Source organism: Crotalus tigris, unplaced genomic scaffold, assembly GCF_016545835.1.
Source record: "Crotalus tigris isolate CLP2741 ecotype Arizona unplaced genomic scaffold, ASM1654583v1 scf7180000024433.1590703, whole genome shotgun sequence".
NCBI lineage: Eukaryota > Metazoa > Chordata > Lepidosauria > Squamata > Viperidae > Crotalus > Crotalus tigris.
In genome coordinates, this window is record NW_024100600.1 from 575,917 (window position 1) to 588,893 (window position 12,977).

Sequence of the window (12,977 nt, forward strand, 5' to 3'; positions counted from 1 at the left end):
CTCCCTCGACTGGGGATGTTCAGGCAGAGACTGCTACCTATCTGGGGAGCCTCCAGAACTAAACGGGCTGAGTCCATGGCCTCCTGATGGCCTAGGATTCAATTGTGTCTTAGTCAACAAATCATGATTAAAGCAAATCAGGGTTTAGAATCATTCACTGTGGTTTGCAAACTATTCTTTACTCCCTAACCCTAATGTCTGAACAAAGGCAGAATTTGCTTGGCACATGAAGGAGAATCAAGCATCAGCCCACTGATTTGAGACAACTAGTTGTGATATGGGAGTAGAAGCCTCTAAGCCAATGTTGTGAATGTGTGTTGACAAATCTCAAACCTTGACAGTTTTTTTGCGGGGGGGGGGGGATGTTCTTGAAATGTTAATCCAAAGTCAGAGGTCCACCCGGACCGCCCAGGCCATTGTCCCTCCCAACTCTCCACTTTTGTGAATGGAACAGAAGAGGCGCCTTGTGGGCAGGCTGCCAATAGCTTGGCCTGGCCTTGGCCACCTGCCTCCTTTCCAAGTTCTCAAGCTAAAAACAGGGCTTTGTTATCGAGGCACGGGGCCTGCCCTGCCCTGCCAGAATCCGCTTCCCTTTCCCAGTCCCACCCTGCCCGCAGCAGTGCGCAGGCAGATAACAGGCTCCCTGCCCCACAGCAAAGGGAGGGGGCAAGAAGGTAGAACGACACTCCGCTGGGGACCCCATCAGACTTCTTCAGCAAATTACGCAATTGGTGAATTCCACCTTTTTCCCGCCAAGTCTCTCTTGCCCTGCTTAGGGTCTTCAGGGCTTCCAGATATTCCTTCCTTTGTGCTGCTTGATCTAGTTCACACATCATGTCGATCTGTTTAACAATGACTTAACCACGCTTGGGCTTTGTTCCAAGTCCTGGTCTGGTGCAGAGGTGATGGGCATTCTCTTAAATTGGGGTCACCAGCCTGAGTTTCCGAAGGCAGTGGGGACCTTCCGAGGCCAGCCTCCTTCCAGCTCTTGTCTGCCAGGGCCCTGGAGGATGCCAACTTGCAGAGAGGACGGTGACCCTTTCCCAGGTCTTTTACTATGTGCAGCCCTGAAGCATCGGCCATTCAGCTGCACGTCCCTGCATGTCATTTAGCAAGCCAAGAAGGGCCTGACTTCACCCTCTCATCCTGGGACACTCGGTCTTGCCTTTGTGCTTGGCACGGCTGCTTCTGCCCCATAGACCCACAGTGGTGCTGAGGGAGGGAGCCAGCTGGGTGCTGCTCTTCCCCCACAGGAACCATCTGTGCCAGTGGCCAAGCTCAGCCCTGCCCAGGCTTGGTTCCTGGCCAATTTCCTTTGTACTTCCCCAAACGTGGAAGCCAGGCCCGCACCTGGCCAGGTCCCCCAAAGGGTGGCGGCCTCTTCTGCTCTCAGGAGGGCATGAGCAGGACTTGCCGGACACTGGTACTTACTTAAAGCTATTTTCCCTTCCCTCTGAAGCGCTGAGCTACTTACACAGCCTGGGCCCCCTCCCTCCGGGTTGCCCTTAGCAGACCGGCTGCTTTCTCACAAAAATGTCTCCTTGGCAGGGATGGGGGGGGGGGTGACTGCCAAACATTGTGCTGCTCTGTGGTTCAAGGTGGCTGCCCTCCCTCCCTCCCTCTCTTGCTTTGGGACCCCAGACTGGGGTGGTAGAAGGTGAGCATGGGAGCTGCCCCGACTTTCTTTGGAGGAGGTGGGGGAAGGGCAGGGCAGCGAAGCCCCTACCTGGGCAATGCTTCTGACCCTCGGAAGCCAAGACAAAGGGTACCCCTGAGCATATGTAGAAATGCGCACTGGTACTCTAACTGGAATGGCTTCCTGGCCCCAATGGATGCCCCCCTATCCTTTTAGCTTCCCGTGGAAACCGGCAGCCGGATTGCTGGGCCTCTTTGGCCATCCTCACCCTAATAACACCCAGGCCAATCCACCCCCCCCCCCCGCTCAATATTTGCCAAGGGTGGGCAGGCGGGCAGGATCCTCAGGAGCAGGAGGAAATCAAGACCAGGCAGCTGGAAGCCCCATAGCAGAACTGCTCCTCCCCACAGCTGCAGCCTGGATCTGCATGCCCAGGGGGAGGCCCAACAGCTGCTTGGGCCTCCTGCCTTCGGGGCCCTTCTCGCACACCCCAGTGAGCCCCCTGCAAGGGAAAGATCATCCCAGGGCATCCACAGAGTATGCCCAGCCTGTTATTTTGGGTTGGGGATTTCCCCCCTCCACCACCCCCACTAGTTTCACTGTGAACACGAAGGGAGCCCCTTCAGTCGCACGAAGAACAACGGAAAACCCCATTGTTGGTTCAGAGAAACTGCCCCGGTTCTCACATCCTCTTCTGCCAGACCTCAGGCCCAATGGAGAAGGCGGCTCTTCTCCTGCCTTGAGAAGCAGGCTGAGCCTTTCAGCCCATTTGCAATCTTTCAGAGGGGGTCTAATTTGGAGGGGAAGCTAATCAAGGAAAGGACCAGCCTGACAGAACACTTGATATGGAACGGCTTGCCTCCAGAAGTTGTGGTGCTCCAACACCGGAGTTGTCAAGACAGTCAATTGGACAGTCATTTGTCTGAAATGGTATAGGGGTGGACTAGAAGACGTCCAAAGTCCCTTCTAACGCTGTTATTTTGTTGTCTAGGCCCAAACAGGGAACGAGGCTCTCTATGAATCTCCAGAGATTTCTTTCCAGAAAAACTCCTCGCTTTCCACCAAGAATCTTTTTTTTTTTTTCTGGCTAATGTAAACTACTCAATTTGGGAAACTTTTGTCAGATCTAGGACATCTGCTGCCTTTTTGGTATCCCTTAGACTCCTCTGTGGAAAATCCTGGTCTGCATTAACTGCAGGGCAGGGAGTTAGATTCCCAGCACAGGCTAAGCAACATAGCGTGGTTTAAAAGCCACAAGGGCAGAATTAATACAAGACCTTAAGCAGGGAGCCTGGCAAATTCCTTTCGCACTGAGATGCTCTGCCCACTGGAGGTCACCTGGGCATGGTTGGGTCCTGCTTCATGCAGACCCAGCCTTGACCATAACATGGGCAGAGATGCCCTAAAATCAAACCCTTCTCTGCTTATGTGTACAAGTGCTGCAGGTGGCCTAGATTGGCACCATTGGCATGCAAAGCACAGGTGTTCTGGGGAAATCCCCACCTGCCCTGCTGAAACAGCTGCCAACTTGGGTGAACAAGGGTGGGGCCAAGAGAAAGCCCACAGGGAACCGCGCACCCCAATACCCAACTCAAGGCAACGGCCGTGATTTTTCTGTAATTCTCCTCACTGCTGAATTCAGAAAGAGAACAAGTTGCTTCCAAGCTCTCCAGATGTTTCAGCGGAGAAAGATTCCAAGGACATGGGAAAGAGAGCGAGGGTCTCTTGGGGTCTGCAAGCAAGCTTCAAGGTGCACAGCTCCTTGCCAGAGTCTCTCCTTGTCCTGGCGAATGTTCTTCTCCAGAGCTGTTCAGCTGACTCTGGTTGTCCCAGCCTGGCATCCACAACAGCCCCCCAGTGGGCAGTTGCATAAAGGCAAGTGCAAATGTGACATTTCTCATTCTTCCTGCTTGGTGCATCTATGCAACATTATTTACTGGACGGAGCCTTCTGGCTCCCCCAGATAAAAGAGTTTCGCCACTCCTTCAATCACTGCTCCAGCCAGGGACCTGCTTGAAACCTCAGCCAGGCTGGGTCATGGCGATAAGGATGGCCTGCCTGCAATTCTTGGCCAGAGCAGCGTTTCTGGAGGGGGCAGAGTGGCATCTGAGTCCCTTCACATGGGCTGCCCAACTGAACCTTCTCACCAAGGACCAGTTAGTTAGTGCCGTCCCTTTCCCAGAAAACTGCACAACTGCATCAGGACAGCAACTTACTAATGTTTTTTTTTTCCCCTGTGGGGAAATTCAAGAAAAAAGCAGACATACATGAGGGGCATTTTGGAAATGAGGGGAAACATGTAGACTTTCACCCCAGGCCCGCATGCCACAAGGCCACCCAGCTGGATTTTTTCCCCCAATGGGGAGTCTATTGCCTGTGGTCTGCTTAGCCATGGGTTTGTTGCCTGAGATACAGTTGGGTGGTTCACGCAGCAAGCAAACTTTGGCTGGCTTCACACAGCTCCCTAAGCTGAAGCCTAAGAAACCACCTTCTGGCTTACAGTTATGGGTGGATTCAAACCCTCTTCTTGGCTTTCCAGGTAGGTGGGGGATCATGCGCGGAAACAGGCCCATCTCTGCAACAGGGCCAGGGGGAGTCTGAAAAATGCCATCATCCTATCATGCCAAGGAGGGACAAACATCCCCTTGAAAATGGGGGGGGGGAAGAGCTAGAAAGCAGCTGACAGAAAAGGGAGGCGTTCAAATGAATTATTCCTTCTGGAGGAGGGAAAGCAATCAGAGGAAGGCTTGGAGTAGGAGATAAGGCAGGAGACAGAAGGAGCAAGTGCGGGAGAAGAGGAGATAGGAGAGGGAGGGAAGAAAATAAAAGCTGGAGAAGTGAGCAAGCAACATGGAGGTGCAGAGAAGACACCCCCCCATCGTTCTTCCCCCCCCCCTATCGCCCTCACCATCACCAGAGCCCAACCTCAAGTAGTTCTTCACCAGGATGGGAGTCATCTGCAGCTGCTCTCCCGGTGAATAAGCACCTGCTTATCTCTCCCTGCGGCTGTGAACAGCTCCAGATTGCCCAGGCGATGCGATTTCCATATCAGCCCCCTGCAGCCGCTCCAACGAATCGACACAAGAGGCACGTGCCAAGGGGCCAAGGTGGAGGATCACTTGGCAGGGCGGGGAGGGGCTGCGAAAGGGAGGCAGGCAGGCCCAGGGCGGTGGGAGACGGTGGTGGTCTCCATTCCAGTGGGATGGCAGGCACCACCCTGTGGCAGACCAGCCAGGCAGCCTTGGCAGAGAGGCAGAAAGTTTGGGTGCCAGTTGGGAGAAAGGAGGAGAAGACTCAGGGGCATCTGGACAGCCTCAGAATATCCGCAGGGGGGTATGGTCAAAAAAATCAAGATGGCAGCCATGACAATGGCAAGGAATCTCATTGTGGTGGGCGCTGTCTTGACCTTCTGACCCTCTCCTGTGGACCTGAAGGCCAGGGGGAATGCTCTTTGGTTCAACAGCACTTCCATTTCCAGATACCCCAGGCAGGGTTAGGAGCAGGGCAGGGCAGGGCAGGGCAGGGGAGACCATGCAGAGACCTTCCTTGGCAGGAGGAGGAGCAGGGAGGCCCCTGAACAGAGAAGGACCAGTGGGGAGGGGAGGGTCCCCGCCTGCTCTCCTCTCCCTCCGCCGCCAGGGATGCCCAGATGGTCCTCCCGCTGCTGCGGCTGCGGCTGCTGCTGGTGCTGGATTTATGCTGGGGGGGGCGAGGGGGAGGGAAGGCTTAACTGAGCGGCAGGGGGACTGGCGGGGAGGAAGCGGGCAGGCGCGGCAGCCAAAGCTCCCGGAGCCCTGCGAGGAAGCGGGGAAGTTTTGCTGCCGGAGCTCCGAGGGCGCCTCTTGGCCGGTCCTTAATCCGGCGGGTCGCGAAGCCCAAAGCCGCGTCTGCCACCAGGAGGAGGAGGGGGGAGGCTCGGCGGGGCTGGAGGTCCAGCTGGCCGCGCCGCCGCCAGCAGATTTGGGCGGGGGGCTCGAGGGACCCCCCTGCATTTGATGGGCTGCTCCCCGACAGGCCGCCTGGGTGACGAGCGAGAGGCAGAAGGAGCGAGGCGCAACCAGCACCGCGACGCTGTGAAGGGGGGCGGGTGCGGCGGGGTTTGTTCGCAGGATTGGGGCCGACATGTTGACTTTTCTGACCACCCAGGTTACCCCTTCAGCCGGATGTCTTTCACTGCAGCCCTTGGGACGACCCTTCTCCCCCCCCCTGCAAAACACTTTCCCTCCGCTCTTCCCTTTAACCCCAATTCTCTCACAATCCCCTCCTCCTCCTCCTCCTCTGGCAGCTGGTGCTCTGGCATTTTTGCCAAGAGATACCACGCTCGCCCCCCCTCCCCCAACCTTGCCTGGCTGTAGACACTCCAACAACTAACTAAAAATAATCCGAAACCCGAGTTGCGTGTGAAAAAGCCTGGAGCCGCAGGTTTCCTCTTGCCTGCCCTCCCCCTCCCCCATTTCCCAGAGGAGAACAAGGGGTCCTCGCCCAGCCTTGCCAAGGCCTGACCCGCACTTCCTGCCTGCAGAGCAGCTTGTGTTTTCCACACCTGCGCTCTGCAATCAGTTCACATCAGCTCCTAAATCTAACCGAATCCAAAAATATTAAAAGCAGGGCCCATCTGTTGTCCAACTGATGAGAGCAGATGTGTGGAGGATTTCAGAGGCTGGCTGGCAACTATTCAAAACTGTCAGAACCTGCACCTGTCCAGACAACACAGTTCCCCTTTCTGAATCAATCCCCTCCCCCCCCCACGTTTTTGCAAAGGAAGGGGGAGAAATCCCCACTCACCCAGTTAGCTTGAGGAGCTGTGTGTCTCTTAAACAGATTGGGACACAAACACACACACAGCGACACACACAGACAGAGCCATGGAAGCTCTTGGCAAGCCTTTGCACAAACACAAATGCGCTGGCATTAAAGCCGCCCTGGAGTTGGATGAGCAGAAAACAGGCCGGCCATCTCCTGCACCTCCCCCAAGTCTGCCAGCTGCCGGGAAGAATTGAGGTCTCCTGCCTGGGCCAGGGTGGCATCTCCTGGGTGAAGGTGGTCCTCAGCCATTCAGCTGGGTTGCAAATCCCCACGCTGCTCTTTCCACGGCAGCCACAAAGCTGTTGTTGGTCAAAACAGCAGCCTCAAAGGAGCAGGATTGTGTATGGCCTAGGACTGCTCCTTTTCAAGCCTCCCGGTGGGGCCTTTGACACACAGGGGCTCCCTTTCATTCTGCCCTTGGCAAGCTGTAACCAGGGCAGCTAAGGGGCAAGTCCTCGTGTCAGGCTAGCCCCGGGTTTATATATTTACCCCTGGCCTCCAAGCCCCTGTCTGGTTCTAGGCATCATGAAGGGTCCTTGATGCTCTCTGAGCTTGGTTATTTTCTTGCAGACATTTCATTACCCAAATCAAGTAACATCATCAGCACTGATGGCGTAACCTAGTTTGGGTAATGAAAATCTGCAAGAAAAAAACCAAGCTCAGAAAACACCTTCCTTTGAACTCTGGACATCATGCTAAACCATGGTTTACAGAAACAATGGCTGGGTTGTTAACAAGGCGAGAACCTCTTCTAAACCCCCCCCCCCATGTGATGCTTTACACAACAGACACACTTCCCTGTCTAAAGAGACCCTGGCTGGCACAGCCCTGCTGGTCCTCCTGCTGCCCGCTTGTGCCCATGAGCGGTTTCCCTCAGGAAGCCAGCTGCAAAGCCAGGCCTGGTGGCCACCTTGTTGAGGAAGCAGATGGACACCCAGGAGCCCGGCTGTGCCTCTCCACAGCTCCCACTCAGCTGCTCTTCCGAACGGGCAGCTCTGCCATGCTGGGGAACAGCCACCCTTTTTGGCCTGCTGGCGAGCGAGACCAGGCAGGGCGCAATGCCAAGGCAGCGGGCCAAATTCTCTGCCTGTGAACAATGGGCTGGAAAGGCAAGTGGAGGGGGGCGAGGCAGAAGGGGAAGGGCTGGCTTCTTTCCACCGGAGAAGGATGTCACTTGACCTTCCCTTGGGTCACAGCCTGGGAAAGGGCTGCCCTGGCAGGTCAAGGAGAGAGGCCAGGGCTGCCCAGAGGAAGGCTCCCACGGAGATCCTGTTTCCAAGCAGGGTCAGGCTACAATGCCAGCCTCACCCAGCCAGGCTGCCACCAAGACCTCGCCTGGGGACAGAGGAAGAGAGAGAGGCCAACTTAAGACGCCTCTTAAAGCAGCTCATAGCTCGATATTTGCTCTCTGCCCGTTTCCCCCTGGCGTGGCATTTGCAGCCTGTGCTCCAGCAGGTAGTATTGCCACCTGGGCAGCAGCAGTTTCTTTTTATTTTTCTTGCATGCATGCATGTGATGCAACCTTTTTTATGCTTTGGATAATTTCCCGCGATTTCTCGAGAGAAGAGGTGCCTGTTTTGGAATTGGAATACAACAAACGTCCTGATTTCAACTCGGTACTCAGCCCAATTTCCCCCGACTCTATACCTGCAGAGATCAAGGATAAGTCCAATTGACACTTAATGCAGGTGGGGCAAGGGCTCCCACCTGTCCAGAGAGACCAGGGAACTGCTGGATGGATTAAACATCTTAGAACAGGGATGTCCAACCTTAGCTACTTATGGACTCCAATCCCAGAATTCTGGAAGTTGAAGTCCACAAGTCTTAAAGTGGCCAAGGTTGGACATCTCTGTCTTGGAGGAAAAGATAGACCATCATATATTGAATAATAAAAAAAATTCCCATTCCAACTTCTTTCAACTGAGTAGTATGACTGTAGTCCACATAAGGACCAGCCAGCATGATGCTCTCTAGATAACAGATCCCAGAATTTCCTGTCAGCTATTTACTATAAAAGAAAAGACCCATTTTCAACAGCCTTATGCCTTTCTGACTCAAAAGGAAAGCCTAAAACAGAGGACCAGCTCAGAAGAAGAGGAAAAAAAGACACGCACACCCTTTGCTAAGGCTGTAAATAAACTCTCCAGAAGTTAATGTATTTCACTGATACTAGAAGTCAATTTCAGCCAACTCTAGCAGGAAAGGAAATAGGTCCCGGAGAGGATCTTAACTCCTAGTGATTAGGAAGCCACATCAGATACCATCCTCGGGGAGGACTGTTGAGCTGGTCAACGACTGCCTCCTTCTGAGATTCCCCCCCCCACCAGATTCAGTATTTATCCTGTAGCTCTCTTCAGTTCCTAACCAGTATATCCTCGCTTTGCTTTTCCGAGGTGAACCAAGAGCCACCACTTGGCTGTGAGCACACAATACATACGACAACCAAGAGAACTAGAAGCTGGCATGGCAAACCAACCTGCTCTGCAGAGCAGTCAAAGACCCTGGTCTGGCTCCAAGAACGTAACAATCACACCATTAATGGAGATAAGTAAAAGCTCTTCACTAAACCACATTTGGGTTCTGAATTAACCAGTTTTCAGAGTCTCCCCAATGCGTTGTCACAAAGTAGCCCAAAGGGCTGGATTCATAGAGCACATAAAGAAGGAGAAGCCAAGGCTAAAACTAACCTACTTTTAGATTAGTTGTGTGAATGCAACTGGTCATTCACTGACCTGGTTAAGTCTTTCCTACAAACGAATCATCGTCTCCAGGGTTGCCTATAAGTTTGTGGATAACAGTATAGGCTTCCTTGGAGGAATTGGTGGAGGAAGTGGCTTTTGAAACTGTTTTTTTTTAAAAAAAAAAATGTTTAGCAACTTAGAGCTAATCTTTGAAAGTAAGACTTGAACTAACACCTTGAGAGAGGCTCGCCTCTTACCTTTGCAGTCGAAGCCCTGAAGGGTTTTCCAGAAACTGCTATCTCTTCTTCCCGGGACAGGTCATCACCTGGTGCTTCCTCAGAGGGCAGAGCGGGGACTGTTCCGCCTGTTCAGCCTCTCCCTCCTTGGCCAAAGCAGGAGCAGCCCTGGCTGGCCGGAGGAGCCAAGGAAGGACTGCATTGTCTTGTCTTCCAGGCAGAAGAGTTACACTCGGGCGCTCTGTTCTGAAGGCAAGAAGGCAGAGAGGGAATAACCGGGTTTGTATTCCAAGGGCCTCTTTTCTCCGCTTTCTGAGTGGATGCAGTCTATCTGAGAAGCAAAAGCCTCTCTGGTGGGAGCACAGCAGCCACCTCCTGCAGAGGCTGCAACCCTCTAACTCAGCCAGCTGAGCCGAAGACCTTCAGGCAGGAGGAACAACAGGAAGGAGAGGAACTGGCCTTGGACTCGGAAAGGCTCCTGCAGCAACTTGGAGGCAGCTGAAGCCGCCAGGCCCTTCCAGAGATAGGTATTTAAATTCCGCTTTGGGGGAAAAAAGGATTGAAAGGGAAAATACAGATTTTGCTCCTAAGGAAAGAGTGCAGAAATATTTCAGTGAAGGAAAGTTTAAACAACTCCTAGAGGAGCAAAAGCTGCCACCTCCACCTTGCCAGGCTCCATATGAGTTCCGGCAGTTGATCTGGGAATGAGAGGAACAGCCCGGACGAATTGCCTTCCTCTGCCTTTCCCAAGGCCACCCGGCCGAGAAAAGGCTCTCTCCCTGTTTAATTTTCCCAAGGCTCAGTCTGGTGCCCATCGTGCCAGGGCGGGTTGGCATTGCTCCAGTGCCCTACAAGGAAGCTGCCAGCAATGTGGTATTTTTCAACCTTGGCAATTTTAAGATATGTGGACTTCAACTCCCAAAATTCCTTAACCAGGCTGGGGAATTCTGGGAATTGAAGTCCATGCATCTTAAAATCTTAAAGTCCAGGGAATTCTGGGAGTTGAGGTTCGCACATCTCAAAGTTGCCAAGGCTGACTGGCAAAGGGGAAAGTGTTTTATTTATTGGTGCTCCAGCAGCAGAACTCTCCACTGGTTGAAGCAAGCACCCCTTTCATTAATGCCATTCATGGTTTCATTCGATTCTCACGTAGCTGCTTCACAATGGAAAATTATAGGCATTTTTACTAAATCTGTAATACAATAACCTGTTTTCTGTCATTTGTCACAGCTTTTGTTTAATGTTTTTAACGGCATTCATGACACGTAAAAATAACCACGTTCGTTTCAGGAGAAGTGAAGTGCTTAAGAGGAGGCTTCAAGGGGAACACGCTCCACGTTGATGCTTGCTTTCACTCCAAATCCTTGCAAAAACCACACCAGGAACAATGCGCATGGGGTGCCCAACCCCCGGTCCATGGACCGGTTCAGGCCATGGCATGCCACCATCCGGTCCGCACAAACAAGCAAAGCCCCATCCGTGGGATGCAGGCAGCACACAAAACCACACATCCTTTGGTCTGTGGAAAAACCTTTCTCCATGGAACCGGTCCCTGTTGCCCAAAAGGTTGGGGACCTCTGTTCTAGAAGTCTCCATTCCCCATTTTGGAATCTGAGAATGGCTGAGGGGGTCCACATCCCCCATCAAAGAAAAGCAGCCCCCTTTGTGCTCAATGTAGGGCAGTCAGTCGCCAATGGAAGTCAGGAGACTCTCTGCAAGATGGCAGCCCCCCCCAGGACAAAAGGGAGCAGAGAGGGTTCAGCAGCAGCCTGAAGCTAATGGAGATCCATTCCTGGGAAAGAACTGCAGCCTCACAAAGCATCTTAGTTAAGATGCCTTCTGTTGAGGCAGGGCGTAGGTTGTATTGCTTGGTAAAGGCAAGAAAAGAGCTGCTCTGGATCTCATGAGGGTGGCTTGGACAATGGCAGGGGTTGCTCAAAGAAGGTGGCAAGATCTACCCAACCAGGTTGGATGGCTTCAACATATGAGATAAGACTACCACTAGCAACTGTCCATGGTGGAGTTCCATTGGCTCAGAATCACAGGCATTTGACCTCTCCATACCAGTTGTGGGGGACATCCAGGGTAGGAGGGAACAACCGGCTACAAGAGACAGGTCCGACCTTGCTTAGCATTCTGGAGATCAGTCCAGGTTGGCTAGAAGTTGCTACCTTCTTTGACCACCTTTAACTCTTGCTCGCTAGGGAATTCTGGGAGTTGAAATCCACTCATCTTAAAGTGGCCGAAGTTGAGAAACACTGGGCTGAAAACAGAGGGGGAAAAGTAAACAGAGCTTTATACAGGAGAATATGTTTAAGGAAACATATCCATCCAAACTTTGTTTTGTTTTGTTTTAAAGAATGTAAAGCTGGATATTTCATCTTCAAAAAGGGCAACCAGAAAGGTCAATGGTCACTCACTTCATCCGTGGCTCATGTTGCAATCAATTCTGATTCTTTTCAGTCCTGATCTGTCCCTGGCTTGCACCCGTTCCTTCAGAATAAGAGACCCGAATCAGCCAGGTTGCTCATATCTACTCCACTTCTACAGCAGCTGGAACATCCCTGGAGTTGCATAGCGAGGGCTTTAATTCTTGTGATGTAACTGAATAGATGACTATTTCTAAACCAATCAACTTTTGCTTGGAAGTTCTTTGTTGTACTAACCATGAAAGTAAACGTGATCCTTTCCCCCCTTTTCGTAGGGAGACCCCACTTTATGAGAGGACTCTCATAAAGGGCTTTTAAATGATTTTCTGACTCGGTTGCTTATTGGAAAAGGTGAGCTGAGGCAAAACGTAGGGCCAGATTTGGCCATCAATAGTTAATGAAGAATTCCTCCACAGCTCTTCTTGCCTGATTTACCAACTTTCTCTGCGGCTATTACTTTTCAGGGAGAGGCAGCGAGGACCAACGGGCGCCTCTGAGAGCGTGGGACAGGGCTTGGGGGGCTTTGCAGAGCAGTCGGGAAGGGGACTGGATCAGGACAGTCCTGTCAAGTGTTCCTCTCCTCCCATTTCCTGAAGGAGATTCGAATAATCAAATGTTGTGCACCACCTCCATGTTTATGGTTGCCAGGGAATCAGGCTTGGCTTTTCTGGGCTCCTGTCAAGCCGGTGGGCTTCGTAGGAAGCCTGGGATGAATGATGGGCACCTTGTTGGTGAAAGCCTGGAGCGGATGGAGTCTGCAAAAGCTTTAAAGTGCTGGCTGCTGTTAATTATATTAAAGAATGCAAGAGTGAGCAATGGGCTTTTTATTAGCTAATGAGGATTTCCATTTTGTGCCCTCTGATGTTTGAAAAGCTAATGGCTGCTAAATTAAACCCGTTTGGTTTCTCTTCTCCTCCCCGTCCTCCCTCTCTTGGTTAAGAACTGGGGAAGGCAGCGGTGATCCTTTGGCTTATGGGGAAGGGGAGGCTGAAGTGTATGTGTGTGTGTGTGTGGGGGGGTAAACAGGGAAGCTGGTCAAATAATCGACTGGGATAATGAAGCGATTTTGCCCTCCCTGGCATGCACAGCTGCTCCGTCCCCCCTGCCACCGAGAGTTTCCTGGCCACCGTATTGTGCATTAAGGAAATGTACAGTAACTGCACCATTAAACTCATTATTTTGCTGAAAA

General features: G+C 52.4%; 1 protein-coding gene and 1 long non-coding RNA gene across 3 annotated transcripts in view; one reads left to right on the forward strand and one right to left on the reverse strand.

Annotated features, from left to right (window-relative positions):
• CBFA2T3 (CBFA2/RUNX1 partner transcriptional co-repressor 3) overlaps positions 1 to 9,788 on the reverse strand; it is a 54,648-nt gene extending 44,860 nt beyond the window's left edge. The window contains exon 1 of one of the 2 annotated variants that reach the window (XM_039330894.1): positions 9,381 to 9,788. The gene's annotated coding sequence lies outside the window, so the exon portion shown is untranslated. The remainder of the gene's footprint in view (positions 1 to 9,380) is intronic. The other variant, XM_039330901.1, reaches the window with a different exon arrangement.
• A 19-nt stretch (positions 9,789 to 9,807) lies between these two features.
• Positions 9,808 to 12,110, forward strand: LOC120302458. The gene is made up of 2 exons (XR_005555137.1): positions 9,808 to 9,886; positions 11,719 to 12,110. It is a non-coding gene; the product is annotated as an uncharacterized LOC120302458 (long non-coding RNA).
• The last annotated feature ends 867 nt before the right edge of the window (positions 12,111 to 12,977 follow it).